At 43.0% G+C, this 22,255-nt stretch overlaps 1 protein-coding gene across 7 annotated transcripts in view; it reads right to left on the reverse strand.

The window, feature by feature from the left end:
- Positions 1 to 22,255, reverse strand: part of LOC140728164 (receptor tyrosine-protein kinase erbB-4-like) — a 943,636-nt gene that overhangs the window by 766,930 nt on the left and 154,451 nt on the right. The window lies entirely within an intron of this gene.

The following is a 22,255-nucleotide window of genomic DNA, read 5'->3' on the forward strand; positions in this document are numbered from 1 at the left end:
CTTGTTGTCATGTTTTGTTAGATGAACACACAACCTTCTCACACCATTTTGAAAATGTTGGGACAGTTCTTCTGTGCAATGTTTGCCTAGATGCCCATACAGTCTGCAGAAAACTAACCCACTATTGAGTTAATTCTGAACCATGAGCTTTGGAAATATGCAAAGTCTGCTGCAAGTGCTTTTCCAGGATGAAGGGCAGGTTCATAGGGAAGAGCAAGAGGCTGGGATAGGGGCACAGCAGGTGGAGTTGCCTCACAGCCTCAGAGATCCAAGTCTGATCCTGACCTTGCACGCTCCCTGTGCGGGTTTACACAATCTCATTGTGCTGATGTGGTTTTCTCTGCACCCTTCTCCAATCCTACAACGTGCTTGTAGGTCGGCCACTATAAATCATGTCGGTGAGTGGCAGAAACACCGAAAGTGAGATTATCGATGTTAAATAGTACCTCACAGGAGAGACCCTTCGGCTCACATTGCCTGTGCTGAAAGCGATGTTGAATTAAACTATTCCCTTCTGCCTGTGCATAACAATATCCCTCCACTCGCTGTGTATTCATGTGCCTGTGTCTAACCTTCTGCACGTTACTACGGTATCTGCTTCCACCACCACCCCTACCTGGCAGCCTGTTCCAGACACCCACCACTTTCTGTGTAGAAAACCTGTCCCTTTAAACTTTGCCCCTCTTACCTTACAGCTCTGCCCTCTAGTATTTGACATTTTCACCCCAGGAAAAATATTCTGACTGTCTACCCAGTCTTTGCCTCTCGTAATCTTATAAACTTCAAACAGTTCTCCCTCAGCCTTCGGTGCTCCTCGTTGTACACACCCCCTGGTCCAGGCAGCATACAGGTGAACCTCCTCAACACGATCGCCACATCCTTCCTGTAATGGGGTGACCAGAACTCCAGATGCAGCTTAACTAAAGCTTTGCACAGCTGCCCGATGACTTCTTGACACTCATATCCAAAGGAAAATGGCACAGGATCGCAGAGAAGTTAGGAGTGAAAGAATGGGAGATAAGGGAATTGCTCTGTGAGGAGCTAGCATGGACTAAATGGGCTGAATAGACTTCTTCTGTGTTGTAATGGGCAAGAAGAGAAGTTTCATGACATTTCTAAAGAACCAATCAGTGAGACGGAGTAGTTATGAGATTTATCAAAATTAATAAAATACTGAAACATTGAAAAAATGATTGGGGAGGATATTCTTCCTTGAATTTAGTTTTCAACGAGTACGATGAAAGATTTATCTGTATATGATGGACTAGCTACACTTTGGGATTAACGTAAGCGAGCACTCCAAGTTAACTGATGAACTGGGTCAGGTGTGACAATGTAAGCAGGGCAAGACTTGGATTCAGAAGCATGGTGTGAACCAGCTGTCCAAGGCTGATGCACCATCTGGGCATAAATAAACCTCAGGTTTGTCTGGCACAGTATCCAGAGCCGTGGCTACAGATTGGCAATAAATCACCTGCAAGTACTTTCATTGTCAGCTGAAGTGCCTGGCTTAAGTGCTTCAGATCAACAGTGACTCGCAGAAGAAAATGCTCACATTAGAACCACCTATAAGTTTACAAACACATAGAACAATACAGCACAGAAACAGGCCCTTTGGCCCAGAGTACCTGCACCATACATGATGTTGAATTCAATTAAATATCTTCTGCTTGCGCAAGATCATATCTCTCCCACATTCCTTGCATTAACATAACTGCTTCACTACCACTTGTAGTAACTCATTCCAGCACCCAACACTTTCCATGTAAACAGACTTGCCCCACATATCCCCTTTATATTTTCCCCCTTTCACCTTAATTCACAACTTGGACTGTCTCCTCCAAGTCTTTTATAATCTTATAAATTTCTATCAGATCTCCCTCAGCCTGTGACACTCCAGAGAAACAACTCAAGTCTGTCCAACTTCTCCTTCTAAGTTTGTCAGCATCCTGGTAAACCTCTTTGGTATCCTCTCCAGAGGCTGTACATCTTTCATGTAATGAGGGTGACATACATGTCACGCGATACATCCATATGCATTTCACAGTCGCTATCATTGCAGGAAGAGATACATGGATAGGCCTTGTCCTCCTTCAAAGCACCAGGTAAGACAATGAGCATCGTCCTGATAAAGCACGAGGTGGAACAGTTGTGTGAGGTTGCTCATTTAGAGGAACGAAAACTATGGGGATGATGAGATTTCTGATGCTGGAATCTAAAGGAACAAGCAATCTGCCGGAAGAACTCTATGGGATGAGCAGTATCTGTGGGCGGGGGGGGGGGGGGGGGGGTGAAGGAGTAAAAGATAGATTGATCATCTGGAGGAATTGTGTGGAGCCACTGGGAAAATAAACTAGACAGGTTTCGTTAAATAACTCTTTCAAAGAGATGCACACAGTTAGAACAACATGTCGACAGTCATGAGTTGAAATTTCAGTCCATTTTCTATCCTATGACATTTCCATTTCTTTTCATTCTGTTAAAATATGGAGACATCATTGCTGTTGGCAAAGCCAGCATTTATTACTTGGCCCGAATTGCCTTTGAGAGGGCTGCAGACTTTACCACACTGAAGGTAGTTCCACAGTGCTGCTGGGAGTTCCAGGGCCGCTGTCTATAAGGAGTTTGTACATTCTCCCCGTGAACACTTGAGTTTCTTCCAAGTAACCTGGCTTTCTCCCATATTCCAGAGATACATGGGTTATAGACAATAGACAATAGACAGTAGGTGCAGGAGTAGGCCATTCGGCCCTTCTAGCCAGCACCACCATTCACTGTGATCATGGATGATCATACACAGTCAGTACCCCGTTCCTGCCCTCTCCCTATATCCCTTGACCCTGCTATCTATAAGAGCTCTATCTAACTCTCTCTTGAATGCATCCAGAGACTTGTCCTCCACTGCCTTCTGGGGCAGAGCATTCCACATATCCACCACTCTCTGGGTGAAAAAGTTTTTCCGTATCTCTGTTCTAAATGGCCAACCCCTTATTCTTAAACTGTGGCCTCTAGTTCTGAACTCACCCATCAGCGGGAACATGCTTCCTGCCTCCAGCGTGTCCAATCCCTTAATAATCTTATATGTTTCAATCAGATCCCCCCTCATCCTTCTAAATTCCAGTGTATACAAGCCCAGTCGCTCCAATCTTTCAACATATGACAGTCCCGCCATTCCGGGAATTAACCTTGTGAACCTAGTAGTTAGTAGTTTAATTGGTCACCTGTGTACTATTGGGCACTATAGGTTCATTGGCCAGAAAGGCCAGTTATCGTGCTTTATCTCTAAAGATAAATACAGTGGATTCTGGTTAATTGGGACACATCAGGACCAGCACATTTTGTCCCAATTGAGTGGCAGCCCCAGCTGAAGTTTCATGGAAATAATTAAAAGGGCATAAAAAAGAGAAGCTACCACTTAACTGAGTAACAAATTAAGTATTTAAATGAAATACAGAACAAATTAGAACACTAAAAAAACTACGACAGTATTATAAAACTGTATTAGTTCCTCTTAGTTATCGATAGAGGATTTCATCCAGTGTATGCTGCCACGTTTTGGCTGTTCGGGAGGGACAGAACCTCTGGTGAAGGGGCTTGTCATGTCCATTCTATGGCAGCTCACTCAACTTTAGACCCACCAGGCACCCAGTTCTCACTTGTGGCTCCAAGCAGTTGTTTTCAATCAACAGCAGCCACTTGTTGGTACACCGCTTTGATAGGCAAGCTAAACTCGGTGAGGGCAGCTGGTGGCTTCCTACCCCAGTGAAATGGAGACACGCCTGTCTTTGCACGTGAAGTCAGTGCTGGCAGGCTGGGCGGATGTGATCCACAGTGAGATCCAATGGCCAAGAAGGCCGTTCTGGAGAGTAAAAGGCACCAAACTCATGGGAATTCATTGCAACCAAGACAGTCCCCTATCGTGATGACTGTTTATGCTACGGGACCTGGACCTCCAAGGTTCAAAGAATGGAACTGTCCCAATGCAGTGGATTTTCCAGTTTAAAACCTCTCCCATACAGATTTCACTGTCATCTTCCAAGATGACGGGCAGCCAACATGCTGTCATGATCTTTTGATTGTAAATGAGCAGCAAAATTTATTGCAGGTACATACTGCAGATAATGGACTGCCTTCATACAATGCTTTCGGCGATTACATCCTCCAAATCTTCATTTTCATTGTAACATTCAAGATGATTGTCGATAACTTCAAATTATTCATAGCTCCCAACTTGCTGAAGTAGTTAAATTGTTTTATTTTCACTCCCTGTTGTTTCTAGCATCTCCAAGCCTTAATGTTTGAAACCACAGTGAGCAAAATGATTCCAAATTTTCTTATTACTTATTTCTTGCCAACTACCAGTAGCAAAAATCACTTCTTTTTGAACACAAGCACACACAATTGACACTATTTATAAACTGTTCGTTATAAGCACAGTGTAGTGTCTAACAGCCACACAAGTTCACACGACTGCTACAAGTTAGAAACTGTTCGGCAACAGCCTCCTGTCCCAACTAAGTGGCACAGTGTTCCAAATAAACAAAAGGGAATCCCGGCTAATTTTTGGATTAATTTTTGTTCTTTAAGTATTGTCCCAAATAACTGGCTGCCCCAATTAACCAAAAGACCAATTAACCGGAATACACTACATAGTATATATAATATGTAACACACACACACACACACACACACACACACACACACACACACACACACACACACACACACACACACACACACACACACACACACACACACACACACACACACACACACACACACACACACACACACACACACACACACACACACCTTTAAATATATATACTACCCTGTTTAAAACTTGGGTCATTTGCTCAGAATCCATTCCGTCCTTAACGAGACTTTTGCCACATTGTTTGATCACCCTTTTTTTTCCAGTAGCAAAATTAAGATCACATACTGTGCACAGATGATATATTTGGACTAAATGATTCTGAAGGGAACAACCCTCAAAGGATCCAATGGAATGCCACTCAAAGCATCTATTTCCATTGCCCTAATTAACACTCAAGGGTATTAATTTGCAACTGGTGTGCAAAGTGATGCCTTTCCTTCTGCAGTTTACATTATTAGAAAGAACTGGTCTCTTAAAATGAACAATACTTTTTCTGGAATGTATCACTTTAATACCCCAACGTCAGCAATTAATATACAGTGTAAAACCTTTGGATTAAGCTGCTCCAGCAATGCAACAGTTATATCACCGCAGAAAGCAATTCGGGTCAACCACTCCGTGTTATTGCTCATCCTTCATATGATAAAGTTCTGATCATATTCAGCTTCGTTGCTCCCATCGCTTCTTATCCCCTTTATTTTCTCCACCAATCGCACGAATGGACTCCACATCCTAACCCTCCGCATGAGTAACTTTCCTGCCTGTACTTGAAGAATTAACTTTATTTGCCATATACATTTACTTGCTAAGGTGGGTTGGCACAACTTCACATAAAATTATACTGAATAAAGATTTATATAAAAATAAATTAGTTTAAAATATGGACATGGAATAAGATTTACATACAGGTGTCCCCTGCCTTACGAATGTTCGCTTTACATCACTGTGCCTTTACAAAAGACCGACATTTGTCACCTGTTTTCGCATTACAAAGAGGATTTTCGCTTTTACAAAGATTTTTCCCATATAAATTAATGGTTCTTCGCTTTACGCCACTACCACTTAAGAAAGCTTTCATAGGAACGTTCTACCTTTGTAAAGGGGGGGGGGGGGGAACACCTGCACATACATCAATACCAGCATGCACTACTATGAAAAGCAGCATTATAAAAAGTGGTTCAAATTTTTTCTAGAGCAGTACAGGTGACTAGTGTAATTGATGGGGGGGGGGGAGAGGGAGGAGGCTAACTAATATGATCTTCATACTACTGCCATCAGGAAGGAAGTACAGGAGCCTCAGGACCCATACCACCAGATTCAGGAACAGTTATTACCCCTCAACCATCAGGCTTATGAATCAGTTGGAATAACTTCATTCAGCTTCACTCGGCCTATCACCGAACTGTTCCCACAACCCGTGGACTCATTTTCAAGGACTCTTCATCTCATGCTCTCAACATTTATTGCTCATTTATTTATTATTGTTATTTTTTATTTCTCTTTTGTACTCGCATAATATGTTGTCATTTGCACATTGATTGTTTGATGGCACTTCTAAATGAAAGAAATCTTTGCTTTTGCTTGGAAGCTATAACCACACAGTCCTCCACACTGTGACAGTTCTGTTAGAGTTGCTTACATTATAGGCTCTTAACATTGTGAAAGGCAATATGTCCCTCACAGCTCTTCTTTCATGTTCTAACACACAAACAAGTCCATGATATGGGCGCTAAATGTAGGAACAATAAACCACCAGATACACTGCCTTCCTGACCTGATCTTCTTATTGATGGTTGTTAACCTCCAGCTGTTGACCATTAGCAGAAATGCTTCTACTTATACCAGTCTCTGTCTTATTTTAACAAAAGAACATGCACATTTTGTAAGCTTTCATTACACTTCCAATATCTCACATAGGACATTCTGATAAATTTGCATCAGACCTGCCCTAAAGCCTTAGTTCTTTATTACGAGCCCACTTACAATGTCAATGCCATAGTGATTGGTTTTAAAGAAACAACCAAACTGCCTCACGGCACCAAGAACCTGGGTTCAATCCTGACCTCCGTTGGTGTCCATGTGGAGTTTGCACGTTCTCCCTGGGACTGCATGGTTTCCTTTTGGAGTTCTATGGTTTTCTCCCACATCCCAAAAATGTGCAGGTTGGTAGATTCATTGACTACTTCAAATTGTCCTTAATGAGACTGTGAGTGGTACAGTCTGGGTGGGAGGGAAGATCAATGAGAATGTGGTGTTAATAAAAAAGGGAATCAATAAAATCGGATGGTTGACGGTTGGCATAAACTCAGTGGGCTGAACGGCCTGTTTCTGCCCTACATCCCTCTCTGGCTTTATGACAGTTGACACCCAATACCAGGTAATGCCAGGTTAGTGGATGTCATTAATTTATCCAGGTCTACCTTCCATGTTGGTGCAATGCTCGTCCATTACTTTTGAGACAGTCATGGAGTCGTAGAGGCATACAACACGGAAAATGGCCCTTCGGCCCATCGAATCTGTGATGACCATCAAGCACCTAATTACACTAATCCTACAAGAACCTGACTAAACCCATACACAGAGACACAATAATTCCGGGGTTTGCAACGCCAGGCCAGAAAGGTGGGGCCGAGGCGTAAATTAATAGGTTTCAAAGGTACATTTAATGTCAGAGAAACGTATACAATATACATCCTGAAATTCTGCTTCTTCACAAACATCCACGAAAGCAGAGGAGTGCCCTGAAGAATGAATGACAATTAAATGTTAGAGATCGAAAGCCCCCCAGATCACCCCATGCACAAGCAGCAGCAAAGCAACGAGCCCCCCCTCCCCACCAGCAATAAAGCATTGGCAACCCCAACCGAGCACTCAAGCAAGCAGCAAAGCATCAATAAAGACACAGACTTGCAGTACCCCAAAGACTACTCGTTCACCTGGAAATTCGACATACCACAGGCTCTCTCTCACCCTAATAAGGGAAAAGGAGGTGACCCCATTTCAAAGATTGCAAGGATTCATAAAGCTTCAGTAGTCTCATATGCTGGGATTTACCTTTGTTTTGGTTGGGAAACCAGTGAGTACAGTCACAATTTCAGGATGTATATTGCATACATTTCTCTGACATTAAATATACCTATTGAACAACAGGTTGACCCCTTGCTTGCAGGATGGTTTAACCCATAGGTTGTCCTGGGTTGGGGCTTCATTAGCATGACACCTCACCCTGCAGAGAGTTGGGATCACAGTCCAGTTCATCATGAAAACCAGCCTCCTGTGAGGGAGGGGTAAAATAAATGTTAATAATAGATACTTGATGCCAGGTGCATAATGGGATAAAGTACCTATTTCTGTGTTGTGTCTCTACAAAACTATACAATTCTGTGAGCAGAACCATGGGTCAACTATGCGACAGCTTTCACCAGATTTGTACCAAGTCCTGCGATGTTTGCAAGGAGGGCTCTGCAAGGTCATCTATCTGGGTATCCTCGTCTTCCTTAATCCAATGCTTAGGTCGGTGCTGGCTGATCCATCTGTTATTAATCTTATTATCTTTCGATGAAGCAGTTTGATTCAACTGAGTGGCTTGCTGGGCCATTTCAGAGGGTAGTTATGGCACTGGCTTTGCAGTCATACGCAGGCCACACCACATAGAGTGAGAGATTTTCTTCTCTAAGGGACATCAGATGTGTTTTTCCAACACTCCAGTGGTTTAACGGTTGCCCTGAAAGATCCTAGCCATTTTTTTTTAAAGTTCCAGATTTATTTAATTAACTGAATTTAAATTCTTCATCTGCCACTGGGGGACCTTGCACTTTTATCTCTGGTTCATTAGTCTAAGCCTCCGAATTGCTAGTTACACCACGGTGCTGTAGTTCCCACCCACAAGGATGATGCTTCTGGCATCTGCTTAAGAAGTACATGTGCCCAAACCAACTTCTAAGACATCTGACACCTGAACTGGAGGAAATCAATGGTTTGCCCTTGTGGAATGCAGAACGCTGCTCTCTGATTCAGTCTTCCAGTCCACTCACGGACGGGGCTCTGAGAATTTTCATTTCAGAAACAGAGCTTTTCAGGTGCTGCTAAATGATGCATTTACAGATGATCTTAACCTAATACTTTGTCTTGCTTCTGATCAAAGCAACTTCCTGCGGGCTGGAAAAGGCTGAGATTAGAAAAGATTGCAGCATGCTCAGGGATGAAATGGAAGAGTGTGTGGCTCAAAGAACTACTGACGGGTCACATTTGAGTTAACACACACAAAATGCTGAAAGAACTCAGCAGGCCAGGCAGCATCTAGGAAAGTAGTACAGCTGATGTTTGGGCCAAAACCCTTCAGCAAGAGTGGAGAAAAAAAGCTGAGGAGTAGATTTAAAAGGTGGCTGGAGGGGAGAGAGAAACACAAGGTGGTAGGTGAAACCTGAAGGGGTAGCAGGTGAAGTAAAGAGCTGGAAAGTAAGTTCGTAAAAGAGACAGAAGGCCATAGAAAAAAGAAAATGGGGGGGAGGAGCTCCAGAGGGAGGCGATGGGCCAGCAAGGAGATAAGGTGACAGAAGGGAAAGGGGAAGGGAAATGGTGAAGGAGAGGTGGGGTGAGGGGCATTACCAGAAGTTTGAGAAATCTGTGTTGTGGTATTTCACAGGGATGCCAGAATACGGGATAATCATAATAAATGCATTTGTCACGAGTATAACCAAACTTCCAGAGCCAATCCTTTAGATCTGATCTTCAGACTGCCAAGTACTATACAAATGATGGTGGGGATTGATGGGTAGTTATCAGTAGGGGCAATCTATACGAGCAAGCCACATTGTCTGTCAGTTTCTTTATGACATAGAAGGAGACTATTTGAGCCATCATGTCCATGTTGACACCCAGAGCAATTAAATAGCTTCAAGTTCCTAAGTGTCACTTGCCCCGGTACATCCACATTGAAGCAATGGTCAGGAAGACTCGCCGATGCCTCCACCTTGGCTCATCGTCAATGACTTTTAATAATTTTTACAGATGCAACACAGAAAGTATCCTATCCAGATGTATCACAGCTTGATATCAGCTTCCTGATCTCCCAGCCCACCTCTCATACAGTACAGGCAAGTTCCTGATCTCCCAGCCTCCTCAGTGTGGCTGTTGTATGAGCTTGTTTGCATGCACTGCACTTTCTCCATGGCTACAACATGATACGCTTCACGGTTTTCTCGTTACTAACTCGTAATTATGTGCAGTATGATCTGTATGGATGGTATGCAAAGTTTATTCCTGTATCTCAGAATATATGATAATAAACCAGTGCTATAACTTTCCTCACCGATTTCACTGTTAACTACGTCTCTGTAGCTTTCTATCTTCTCTCCCAAGATTCTATCACTCATCAACTCACTGGGGTAATTTACAGTAACCAATTAACCTGCCAATGCTTGTCATCGGGATCTGGGGTGAAACTGGAGCACCCAAGGGAACCTCGTGCAGTCACAGGGAAAACGTGAAAAGTCAGCACAGACTGCGCTGGAGGTTGGAACTGAACCCAGGTTGCTGGAGATGTAAGGCAGCAAACAGGTTGTCAACACACGGTCGACGTTTCAAGTCGAGACCCTTCTTCAGGGCTGGAAAGGAAGGGGAAAGAGGCCAGAATAAGATGGGGAAGGACTAGCTACTGCCCTTTTATTCTGCTGTCTTCCCCCTTCCTTTCCAATCCTGAAGAAAGGTTTCTGATGGAAACGTCGACTGTTCATTCATTTCCATTGATGCTGCCTGACCTGCAGAGTTCCTCTAGCATTTTGAGTGTGTTTCTCTAGATTTCCAGCATCTGCAGAATCCCTTGTTTTTAAGGTTGTCAACTAGTTAGTGAACTATCCTTTCTCTTAATAACAATAATTAGGTGATTGCTAGTACATTTGAGCTAACCGAATGCATCATATTGACAAAGAAGTCCCACACCACAAGGTTCGAGAACAGCTACTTTGGTACAACCATCACATACTTGAACCAATCTGCACAATTGCAATTCAATGTCAGCAATAGAACAGCACAGTGTATTATCGTGCACTGTGATGAGTCGCTTAGCTCGAATGCCTTGTCTTGTGTCTTCACTCTCTTGTAAAATTTATATTCCACGTGCCATCACTGCCTGTGTGCTACTGCAAGCAAGTATTTCATTGTACCTGTACCTCACCGTACCTGTGCAAGTGAGAATAAACTCAACTTGATTTGATTTGAATACAGGACTGAGACCTGGCAAAATTAAACCCTGCGCAATTCATCTTGCAATGTCCTTTAGGCACTGACCCATTGACATCTGGGTTGGTGCCTAAATTGGGAGAAATCTTCCACACACCAGTATGGCATGATATATTCAGAGAATAGTGCTTTTCAAACAGTGAACTCCACTATTTTCTCGGTTTGTTCCATTCCTCTGGTGGGACTAAGACACTGGAAGTGGCAGTTTAGTGACACAGAGTCATCAGTCCTGGGAGACCTCAACATTAACCCCAAAGCCCATGAAGTCTCAGGATACCAGGTTAAACATGAGTAAGGAGACTTCCTCCTGATTACTACTTTCCAAGGGAGCAGCAATAAAATATGGCCTCCTTGGCAATTCAATCCTATAAGAAATATTGGTAATTCTGTTCTATAAGAGAACAGACAGTTATGGAAACTCTGAAGAACTGACTGTCCAATATAGCCTTTGCCCTGAAAAGAACCTACTAGCTAATTCATGCAGACACAAAAGACTGCAAATGCTGGTATCTGAAGCAATAAACAAACTGTTGGAGAAACTCAGTGGGTCCAGAAGCATCTGCAGAGGGAATGGGCAGTCAATCTTTCATCTGGACCGAAACAGAGAGGGGAGAGAGCAGTATGAGCAGCTGGGAAGAGATAGGTAGATGCTGGTAAGGAGAAGTTATAGGCAGGTAGAGGAGAGAGGAGTGTAAATAGAGACAGGATATGGGGTGAGAGGTGAACGGGACAAAGGGCAAAAGATGATGGTATCTGACAGGAATGGAAGGTGGAGTGTGAAGTATAGTAATGAAATAAGGGTGGGCAGATGGGAACAGCAGTGGAAGAGGACCCAGTGGAGGAACGTCTGGGTAATGGCAGATGGAATGGGTGAAGGGGGGGGAAGAAACGGGGTGACAGGGGTGCTGGTTTGGGTGTAGGAGAACTGGGTAGGTCAGGAGGAGGGAAAAGGTATAGAAGAGGAAGCAGATACCTGGAAGTTGAAAGAACAGACAACAGACCTCATTGAGGGATCCGCAGTGGAAAGGGTGAGCAACATCAGGTACTGGGTGTCAACATTTCTGAAGATCTGTCTTGTGCCCAACACATTGATGCAATTATGAAGAGGGCATGCCAGTGGCTAGACTTTATTAAGAGTTTGAGGAGATTTGGTATGTCACTTAAGGCTCTAGCAAATTTCTACAGATGTACCACAGAGCACATTCTAACTGTTGCATCACTGTCTGGTATGGAGGGGCCACTGCACAGGATTGGAAAAGGCTGCAGAGCATTGTAAATTTAGCCAGCTCCATCATGGGTACCAGCCTCCCAACTATTGAGGACATCTTCAAGAGGAAATGCCTCAGAAAGATGGCATCCATCATTAAGGACCCCCATCACCGAGGACATGGCCTCTTCTCATTACCACCAACAAGGAGAAGGTACAAGAGCCTGAAGACACATACTCTTAGGAACAGCTTCTTCCCCTCCACCATCAGATTTCTGAACAGACAATGAACCCATGAAGACTACCTCACTGTTTTTGCTCTCTTTTTGCACTATTTAATAGTTTTAAATATTTCTTATTACAATTTACAGAATATTTTATGTACTGCACAGTACCACTGCCACAGAGAAACTCATTTTATGACATATGTCAGAGATTATGATTGTGAAACAGGAAAATTCAATTTTATGCATTCAACTTTATGTCCTTGACAGTTGCTAGGTAGGAGGACTACCCTGCGCTTAAGCAAGCAGACAAGTTCAATTCAGTAAGGTTTGTAGTCCGCCATTGTGCTATCAGGGTAAGGCCTTTACATCACAGTGATAAGGGTTGGGGAGTTGATGAGACATTCCTGCTACTAACACTGAGCTCCTGACACTGTAGAGGCATGGACCATCACTCCCTTGCCCAGGGTCTGCTGAACCCATTAGCCATGCCACCGACTGGCATCCCACACACAGCCCAGGTTCTGCTAACACACCTGTATTTCAGGTACTCTCTGAGAGTTGGGTTACATCAGGAAGAGAAACAAGGCAGACACTTCTCCACCCAGCAAGCACATTTAATTACAAGTTTAATGTTCCGCTCAACAGTATCGGTTGATGGTGACTGTACGAGCTGTATCATGTGACAGTCCACAGGGATAAATGGAAAATGACGACAAGAAGATCCTTGAAAGGCCTCTTTCATAAACGTCACCGGCACAAAACTAGGATGACTGCTGCTTTTGCCAGCTCGATTTCTTAGTAGCTGTCAATTAGAGGCACCGTCATTTCAAACCATGAATGGTTCTGGGGCTCATTTGCATAGCTTCCTACATTAAAACAGTAACAGCCCTCCGAAAATACATGATTGCCCATAAAGAGCACTGGCACATCCCGAGGATGAAAAAGACGTTATAATAAAGCAAGCCTTCCTTTCTTTGGCAGACTCATTCAGGCATAATCTCTTGTCTTTGCTTTTGACCATTCAGTGGATAAGAACAGGTCACCCACTTATGATCCCCCGCTTCCCCCTCCCATCAGGAAGGCAGCTTGCAAATTGGCCTGAAAGAACTTATATTTGTTTACATGTTCCAATAGCAAAGAGTAATGTTGAAAAGAGGAGCTGGGTTTATTGAAGGTGCCAACCGCCCTTCTTTATCAGCCCAACGGAATATACTTAGTTCTGAATTTTAGACAGTTTGTTTCATCAAGACCCTTGATAGTTGAGTATTGTCTCAGTCATTATAAAACAAGTATTATTGAAGTTATAGACAAGTTGATCATCATTGTGACATTGTTCGTGAACCCCGGCTCTGCACAAAATCTCATTCTTTTGTTAACTATACTTCAAAATGTACTTTGATGGTTGTAAGGTGCTTCGGGAGCTTCTGAACCTGTGACTGGTACCATAAATAAAGGCAATTTTGTATTACTCAGGTCAGATCTATGTATCCAGCTGCATCCTCACAATGCTCTTTTGATTGCTTTTGCACGGAGTTGAATTCAGTTAAGTGTTGCATTTTGAGAAGGCAAATGAGGGTCGGGCTTTCACAGTGAACAGTAGGGCCCCGGGGAGTGTTGTAGTACAGAAGAGTCGAGGAGTGCAAGTACATAGTTCCTTGAAAGTGGCATCGCAGGTAGACAGGTGCTGGAGAAGGCATTTGGCACACAGACCTTCATCAGACAGGGCATTAATTATAGAAACTGGGATGTTATGTTGCAATTGTGCAAGACATTGGCGAGGCTGCATTTGGAATAGAGTGTTCAGCTTTGGTCACCCTGCTCTAAGAAAGATGCCTTTAAGCTGTTAAGATTGGAGAGAAAGTTTATGACGAGGCTGCTGGACTCAAAGTTAAGTTAGGAGGTTGGGCAGGTTGGGACATTCTTCCATTGGAGTGTAGGAGACCGGGTGGTGATGTCATGACGGTGCATAAGATCATGAGAAGCAGAGACAGGGTGAATGCGCACGGTTTTTATCCCCAGGGCCGAAGAACTAGAAGACATAGGTTTAAAGTGAGACGGAAGAGATCTAATGGGAGCCTGAGGGACAACATTCTCACCCAGACAGTGGTCAGCAAATGGAATGAGCAGCCCCAGTAGCTGCCTGAGGCAGGTACACAAGAACATATCCTTGGACTGGAAACAATTGGAGGGTTATGGGCCAAACACAGGCAAAAGGGCCTGTTTCTGGGTGGTATGATCAAGAGAGCAAACAAACCTGCCAGTGATATTATCCATAAAATCTGGGATCTGATACTCTAGATGTCCTGCTTTCCACAGATGCTGTCTGACCTGCTGAGTATTTCCAGCATTTTCTGTTTTCATTTCAGATTTCCATCTTCTGCAGCTTAGTTCATTTCCAATCATTCTAGTCTCTTCATTTCGAATCAACTTTGAGTAAATTTTCAGCTTGTGTCAAGGGATCTAAGTAGAAAACCTTTTCATCCCTCTAGGACAGTAACCTTTACATGCAAACTAATCCATTCCTTTAAAGTACACTTACAAGCATGTCAGATACAAGAAACTAGGGTTTTTTTAAAGAGTACACAGCACGTGGAGACAGGAAATAGGTATCTGCTTTTGGTAAATGACAAGAAGGAGCCAAGAAGGGTAAAGGCCAGAACTGCAGAGTCTCCAGAACTGGAGAGGGGCTTGTGCATGGGCCATTCATATTCACAGTTTTTAATAATATTTTGGCACAGGCCAATTAGGTCGCAAATTAAACCATGTTCTGGGCTTCAAGTTCAACAATGGAACACTACAAATCACCTCTTGCACCACCATGGACTTTGAGTTCCTCCAGCATTTTGTGTGCATTGCAGAATATATTGTGTTAATCTTCGATTGTGTTCGCTTTAGCTCCAATGCCTTGGTTTACACAATCTTGTTTATCCACTGCCTTGAATAATTTATGTACAGTATAGCTTATGTTCTGTCTGTTGTGATGCTGGTTTATCGTTGCACTTGTACCTTGCCGTACTTGAGCACATGGTAATGAACTTGACTTCCGTCATCTATGGCAGGACAGAATTGAGAAGGTGGCAGGTCTTATTGAACTTGTTTAGTTTATTGGCTTTTTTTAAAGAGATAAGACACGGTAACAGGCCCTTCTGGCCCAACGAGGATTACACTACATCAGTAAGTAATGCTGGTCTCCATGCCACCAAAAGGATACGAACACACTGAAGGAGGTGAAAATGAACAGGGAAGAAAGTTATAAACACTGCTGCTGCCTACGACAGGAGTAATGCTGGGGGGTGATTTAATAGAGCTGGTTAGAATAATCAAAGCTTTCAACAGCTATCTTAATTACTTACTACAGCACAAAAGGCTACTCAGCCTGTCGAGCTGAGGCTGGCCCCCAGCAGCACAATCCCATCAGTCCTGTTTGTCCTCACCTTATCTTCCTGTACCCTGAAATTTCTTCCTGTCTCAGAGGCCCTCATTTCTTCTCTGTTTCTTTTGCCGTCCATCTCCACTCTAGGACAATTTAGAGCAGCTATTTAACTCACCAGCATGCCTGTGGAACGCTGGTAGAAACCAGAATACCCAGGGGAATAGCACGTGCTGCATGGAGGGCATGCAAACGCCACACAGACAGCACCCAAGGTCGAGACTGAACCTGGCTCCCTGGCTTTGTGAGGCAGTGAGTGACTTTACCGGCTGTACCAATCAACCACTGGAGACACTGTGAGAACGGATTTTGTTACCTCACAACAAGTAACCAAGATGGGCCCATTAGGAAGGGAGCAGTGGGTGCACAATCGCAGACACAGGTAGCTGGGTCTACAGGCTCTGATCCTGGCTGAGTGTCTGAACGTGGAGCTTTGCAGTTTTGTCTGGCCGCTGGTAAGCTGAGGGATACGTGGCTCAGTTACTGTGTTTGTTCTGAGCTTAGCCATCCGAATGCAGGGGTCAGTGCTATCCTTAACCACTCCATGCCTTGTGCTGCTTTACAATTCTGTTTAAATGCCCAATTCTGCTTTGGCGTCCTGGTTATGCCTCAGTGTGTGAAGAACAGACACAGGATCCACAAATGTTGTTGGGCTTATCCATGTGACAGTGGTCGCAATTTTCTTCACAGAATTCCAATTGCATAGTGTACATAAACATCTAAACCAGCTGTCCTTGTTTGTAAGAACTTCGGTTTTTAAAATCCTTTTGCTCTTGTTTGCAAGAACTTATTAAAACTGGCCTCCTAAGCCAGGGCTTGTGTGTAGGCATGGCATGGTGGTGCAGTGGTTAGCGCAATGTTACTACAGCATCGGAGACGCAGGTTCAATCCCGCTACTGTCTGCGAGCAGTTGTACATTCTTCCTGTGACCTCAGAATGCTTCCATTTCCTCCCACACTCCAAAGTAGGTTAATTCATCACACGGGTGGGTGCTCATTGGGCAAGAGTGGCCTGCTAGCATGCTGCATCTCAAATAAATAAAAATTTAAAACTTGCTTTTCTTAAATATAACCATTAAAACAAGATTGGTCCATTTCACTAACTTTGTCCTCGTTGTACACAGTACAAGATGCTGTTGCAAGAACATACTGTATTTTCCATAAATCGTAAGTCTGCATTTCAGAAATAAACCGCTAATAATTGGTTCACCTTGAATAAGTTCAAGGCTTGCTTCTGCTTTGTTATGTTTTTCAAATATGTTGACATTTGAATCCAACAACTAATTGACTATCCATGGCATTCAATGCTTGAAGGTTTTCCACACAGCTCTATGGAAAAAGTTAGAACATAATTCTGTCCAGGTACAAGCAGCCCTACAGTTGGTGAAATCCAGTAGAAACTGGCAAGACTTGTTCTGCATTCAAATTGCCTGTAAAACATTCCAATGAAGCTGAGAATCCTTTGGTGCAGACTGTCTGGAGAGCTTTGCACGAACAACAATGTTATCTTTAAAATATCTTGGCTCAGTAATCAAAAGCCAAGGATAAACAGCGATGTCTTGCCATGCTTGGGAACTAGTTTGTCCACATTGGTTTGAGTGCAACCGATCTGTCCTCAAAATACACAAAGAGCAGTGAACAGAGAAGCTGCCACACCCCCCACATTACTACCGCCTGTGTCACACACAGCCCCCGTCCTCAAGTTCAAGTAAACCCTCATTATCAACAGCGAAAAGATTTATGGGGCTGAAATCAAGGCACGTACGTACATTATGTGCTTTTGGGTGTGCGGACCAACTTCATAAATCTTTTATCGGCACCTTTGAGGACTTACAGATATCAAAATAAATATGCACCTCAATGAAATATATACCTGTATACAAAATGCTTACAGTACTTGACATCGGAAAAGCTAAACCAGGAATCACAGTGTCAAATAGGTCAACTGCTTAGAAGAAAAATGAGGAGTTACTGAGTCAAAGACTCATAGAACTGCAACAGGCGTTTGACTCCTCCCATCCGTACTGAACTGTTATCCTGAAGGGAGGGTGAATCTTTGGAACTCTCTGCTTAAGGGAGGTGTGGAGGCTCAGTGTCTGAGTACATACAAAGCAGAGACCTAGTTCTGGATATTAAGGGAATCAGGACTATTATGGGGTTAGTATGGGAAAGTGATACTGCAGCAAAAGATCATTTATGATCTTCTGAATGACAGGACAGATATAGAGGGCCAAATGGCCTTCTCCTGCTTCTATTTATCATGTTATGAAGGCTGCAGCCCTTCTGGATATGGCTCACAGTGAGTAAAATCAGAAATACCTACAGAGTAAAGCAGTCCGTCAACACTCGTGACACTGACGTGAATGCAGATGGTGTGCAAGATGTTAGCGAGCTTTGAAGATTCAAAAGGCCCTTGCCTCATCCACATCCGACAAACCCATTCTATCTCGGAATGTTTAATATTCATTTACAAATTGCGTGAGTTAGCACCTAATTTTCCCCAATTTGAAGCCTTGGAGAGAACAATTTTTTTGAGCCACGCATCCAATCTAATATCTGAATGCTATTATGTTAACAAATTTGTTGCTTCTGTCAGTTGATTGAAACATACTTTTATTCTGCACAGTTCTTCATGACTTGAATTGTCAGTAACAATCTCATAAATAGGATGAAAGTGGCGCCCGAGTTTATGCCTCTTATCTTCCACGGTAGTCACCTCTTTAATCTGAACTTGTACTATGAATCGGGGAAAAAGATTACGTTGTGGATCCAGGGTGTAGGTGCCCACACATGAAAGAGCAGTACCATATGAAACAGACTGAAGTTTCACCATCAGCATTTTATTGTGCTTATCATCCCATTCAAATTCCTCCTACAAAAGTCCACTTCAGTAAGCAGCTTTTTAGCAAGGGTGGTCAAAATATTATGAGAGTTTTGCAAAAGTATCAGTATCAGGTTTAATATCACTGGCATATGTCGTGAAATCTGCTGTTTTGCAGCAGCAGTACTTGCAATACATGATTATAAAAAAAACTATAAATTATAATAACAAATATATTTCTACAAAGTTAGATAAGCAGTGCAAAAAGACAGCAGAGCAAATAGTGAGGGAGTGAACATGGGTTCAGTGTCCATTCAGAAATCTGATGGCAGAGGGGAAGAAACTGTTCCTGAGAAATTGAGTGTGTGCCTTCGGTCACCCGTACCTCCTCATTGATGGTAGCAATGAGAAGAGGCACGTCCTGGCAGATGGGGGTCCTTAACGATGGATGCTGGCCGCCTTTTTGAGGCAATTCCTTCCGAAGATGCCCTCGATGCTGGGGAGGTTAGTGCCCCTGAAGGAGCTGGCTGAGCTTTCTGCATCTTTTTCTGGTCTCCTCCAATCAGTTAGAATGCTCTCCTACCCCTGCTCTTTTACAGAGGATGTACATCTGCAGGAATTTGTGAGAGTCCTTGGTGACATACCAAGTCTCCTCAAACTCCAGGTGAAATACAGTTGCCGTCACGCTCTCTTTGTAATTGCATCAATATGTTGGGTCCAGGATAGATCTTTGGAGATGTTGACACCCAGGAACTTGAAATTGCTCACCCTTTCCACTGATGATTCAGTTCAATCTCATACTATCACCTTCACCTTCTGCATGAAGAAGTTTCCCCTCAGGTCCCCTGTAAGTTCATCCTCTCTAACTTTAAACCTATTCCTTTCACCATTAATGGTCATAATGGCCTATTGGTTTCCTTTTGGTTTTCACTGTGTACTTAAACATGCTGGTTTAGTAGATCAGTATGTTGGGGAACCAATTGGAGAAGTGTTTTATACTAAAATTTTACAACGAGAAATGGATAATTGTTAATATTATCTATAAGGGGCCTTTGGGGAAGGGTGATCATAATATGATTACAGTTTGCAAAAAGAGAAAGGCGTTTAGTTCAATCTACTACTTTCTATATGATGAACTTGACTTTCAGGTCTCTTTTAAGTCTTACCTCTCTCATTTGAAACCTATTCCCTGCAGTTTTAGGCTCCCCAACACTGGAGAAAACCTATTATCACTCACCTCATCTATGCTCCTCACAATTTTATGACCTTCACCTCGGCCTCCTATGTTCCCAGCCTCTCCATCTTCTAACTCAACCCTCCAGTCCCAGGAACATCTCCACAAATTTGTTTGTATTATTTCTGGAGTAATGTTATCCTTCCTACATCAGGATGACCAGAAATTAATGCAGTACTCCAAATGCAGCCCTATCAATATTTTGAACATCTAACTGATGAAGGCAAGTGCGCCTGTGTCAACAGTTTCAAGGAACAATGTAACTGCAATTTGTGTCTTTCGGTTCTACGACACTACCCAGGGTCAAACCACTCACTCTGTAAGTCCTGCTCTGGTTTGTCTTCCTAAAATGTAACACCTGTCATTTACCTGAATTAAGCTCCCTCTGCCATTTCCCGGATTTATGGTATGAGCCAAACCATTTTACAACGAGGCTCTTCCGAGACACAACTGAAGATGGAAGCGATGTTTACATGAAACTTCACAAGAATTACATCAGGGATGTTGAAGCCGTCAGAAGAGGGAGGTTGATACAACACCATTTCAGCTCTTCAAAATTAACAGCTTATATGGGTCAAATAGAGGAACACAATTATCTATTAATCCTTGCTGTCAAATTTCAGCACTCACGCTGTGTGAAATTGCAGAGAATTTGCAGGTTGAAGGTTAATTGTGAAATACCTGAACAGTGGGACACCCATGCCGAGCTACTTTAATCATGGTTGTCCCTTCACTCAGGAGCAGCGCAGGGCAGGATTCTGTCCTCACTGCCACTGTGTTTCCATTGAAGTTTTTTCACTACTTAACGGACCTGGAGATACTTTGCATTGGGGACAACACCTGGGACAGACAAAGGCTCTGTGCAGTCTAAGATCTTTCTGCCACCTAACAGTGAAGGGATAACCACCCCCTACCCCATCTAAAAATCTCTCAAACACTACAAGTTTTGTATCACAGAAAGGGAGCCACATGGGTGACGATGGTGCTCTGTATACACACTACAAATGTACAGAACTGATATCACTTTGATGTGAGGGAAACCATTACTTCTATAATTGTATATATTTCTTAAAATGAAGATAATCTTGTGATTTTTAAAAGTTGCTAATATACGAAAGGGAAACACTTTATTGAATTTCAGGAATTGAAAAGGCTGAGGAACATGTACTGTGGATATTCGGTACAGGGTATTCCTATACATGAGAGAGGTGTGCTATTCATTACAGCAAGCAGCAGCTTCATAAATCAAAGCCACGTACCACAAAGAGTCAATGACATTACCACAAAGATTTAATGTTCATAAATCACTGAGTAACTGTGCAGGGACACTCCACCAAATAATATACTCAAGCTATGCAAGGCCGTACCTCCTTTGCATGCACTAGACCACTCTGCTTCCGTCTCCACAGAAGCTGTATGACCTGCTGAGCATTTCCATCACTCGTTTGATTTTACTTAATGTCACTAAGATTCCTTGAGCCTCAGTTCCTGTTGGCATCTTCATCACAATATCTGAGCCACTAAAGAATCTATCTTTATACAAAAAAAATGTATAAACTTTTGCTCATTCTTGGGAGCTGGCACGGAGCTGAACTATGATGAATGCCCTTTAAATCACAGTGTACTCTGTCAGTTAGCTGTTGCCGCTCATTTCTTAATAAACATAAAAGAAAGGAAACCTATGCAACAGAACAGAATTTTCATCCCTAACCAATCTGTTTTAGATGGCCAAATTAATGGCAAAAAGAATTTTTATAATTCCAAGACTAACTTTGTCAAGTTTATTTTCCTCCCTTATCTGATATTACGACCTACACAATAAATTTTTTTTAAAAAGCTCTTACACTCTGAATCTTCAGTGAAATAAATCAAAGATGCAGCTTAATAAATTTAAGGCAAAAGTGAAATGTTATTTGCTGAGAATTGTTCAGTAATGATTTCATTAAGAAAGAATATTCTCTGGCTGGGTGGGATCCAATACCACCCTCTGATTGCTGTGCCATGGAACCTTACATTTCCACATGGAGACTGCTGTACTGTAGCTGTCAATTGCTCTTTCGTTTCCTTGTCTTTGTTTTCCTTGAGGGCAGCACGGTAGCATAGGGACTTGCAAAACACTATTACAGTGCCAGTGGCCTGGGTTCAATTCCACCACTGTCAGTAAGGAGTCTGTATGTTCCTCAAATCCCCCACCGCCTTACTAGATGGGTTCCCTCCCATTTATCGAACATAAAACACTACAGCTCATTGCAGGCCCTTCAGCCCACAATGTTGTGCTAACCATATAAGCTACTCTAAGACCAATCTAACCCTTCCCTCTTACACAACCCTCCATTATATCCATGTGTATCTGCCTCTACCACCACCCCGGGTAGGACATTCCATGCACCCACCACTCCCTATGTAAAAAAAAATTACCTCTAACATCCCTCCTATATTT

The sequence above is a fragment of the Hemitrygon akajei genome, chromosome 5, assembly GCF_048418815.1.
Source record: "Hemitrygon akajei chromosome 5, sHemAka1.3, whole genome shotgun sequence".
Classification (NCBI taxonomy): Eukaryota; Metazoa; Chordata; class Chondrichthyes; order Myliobatiformes; family Dasyatidae; genus Hemitrygon; species Hemitrygon akajei.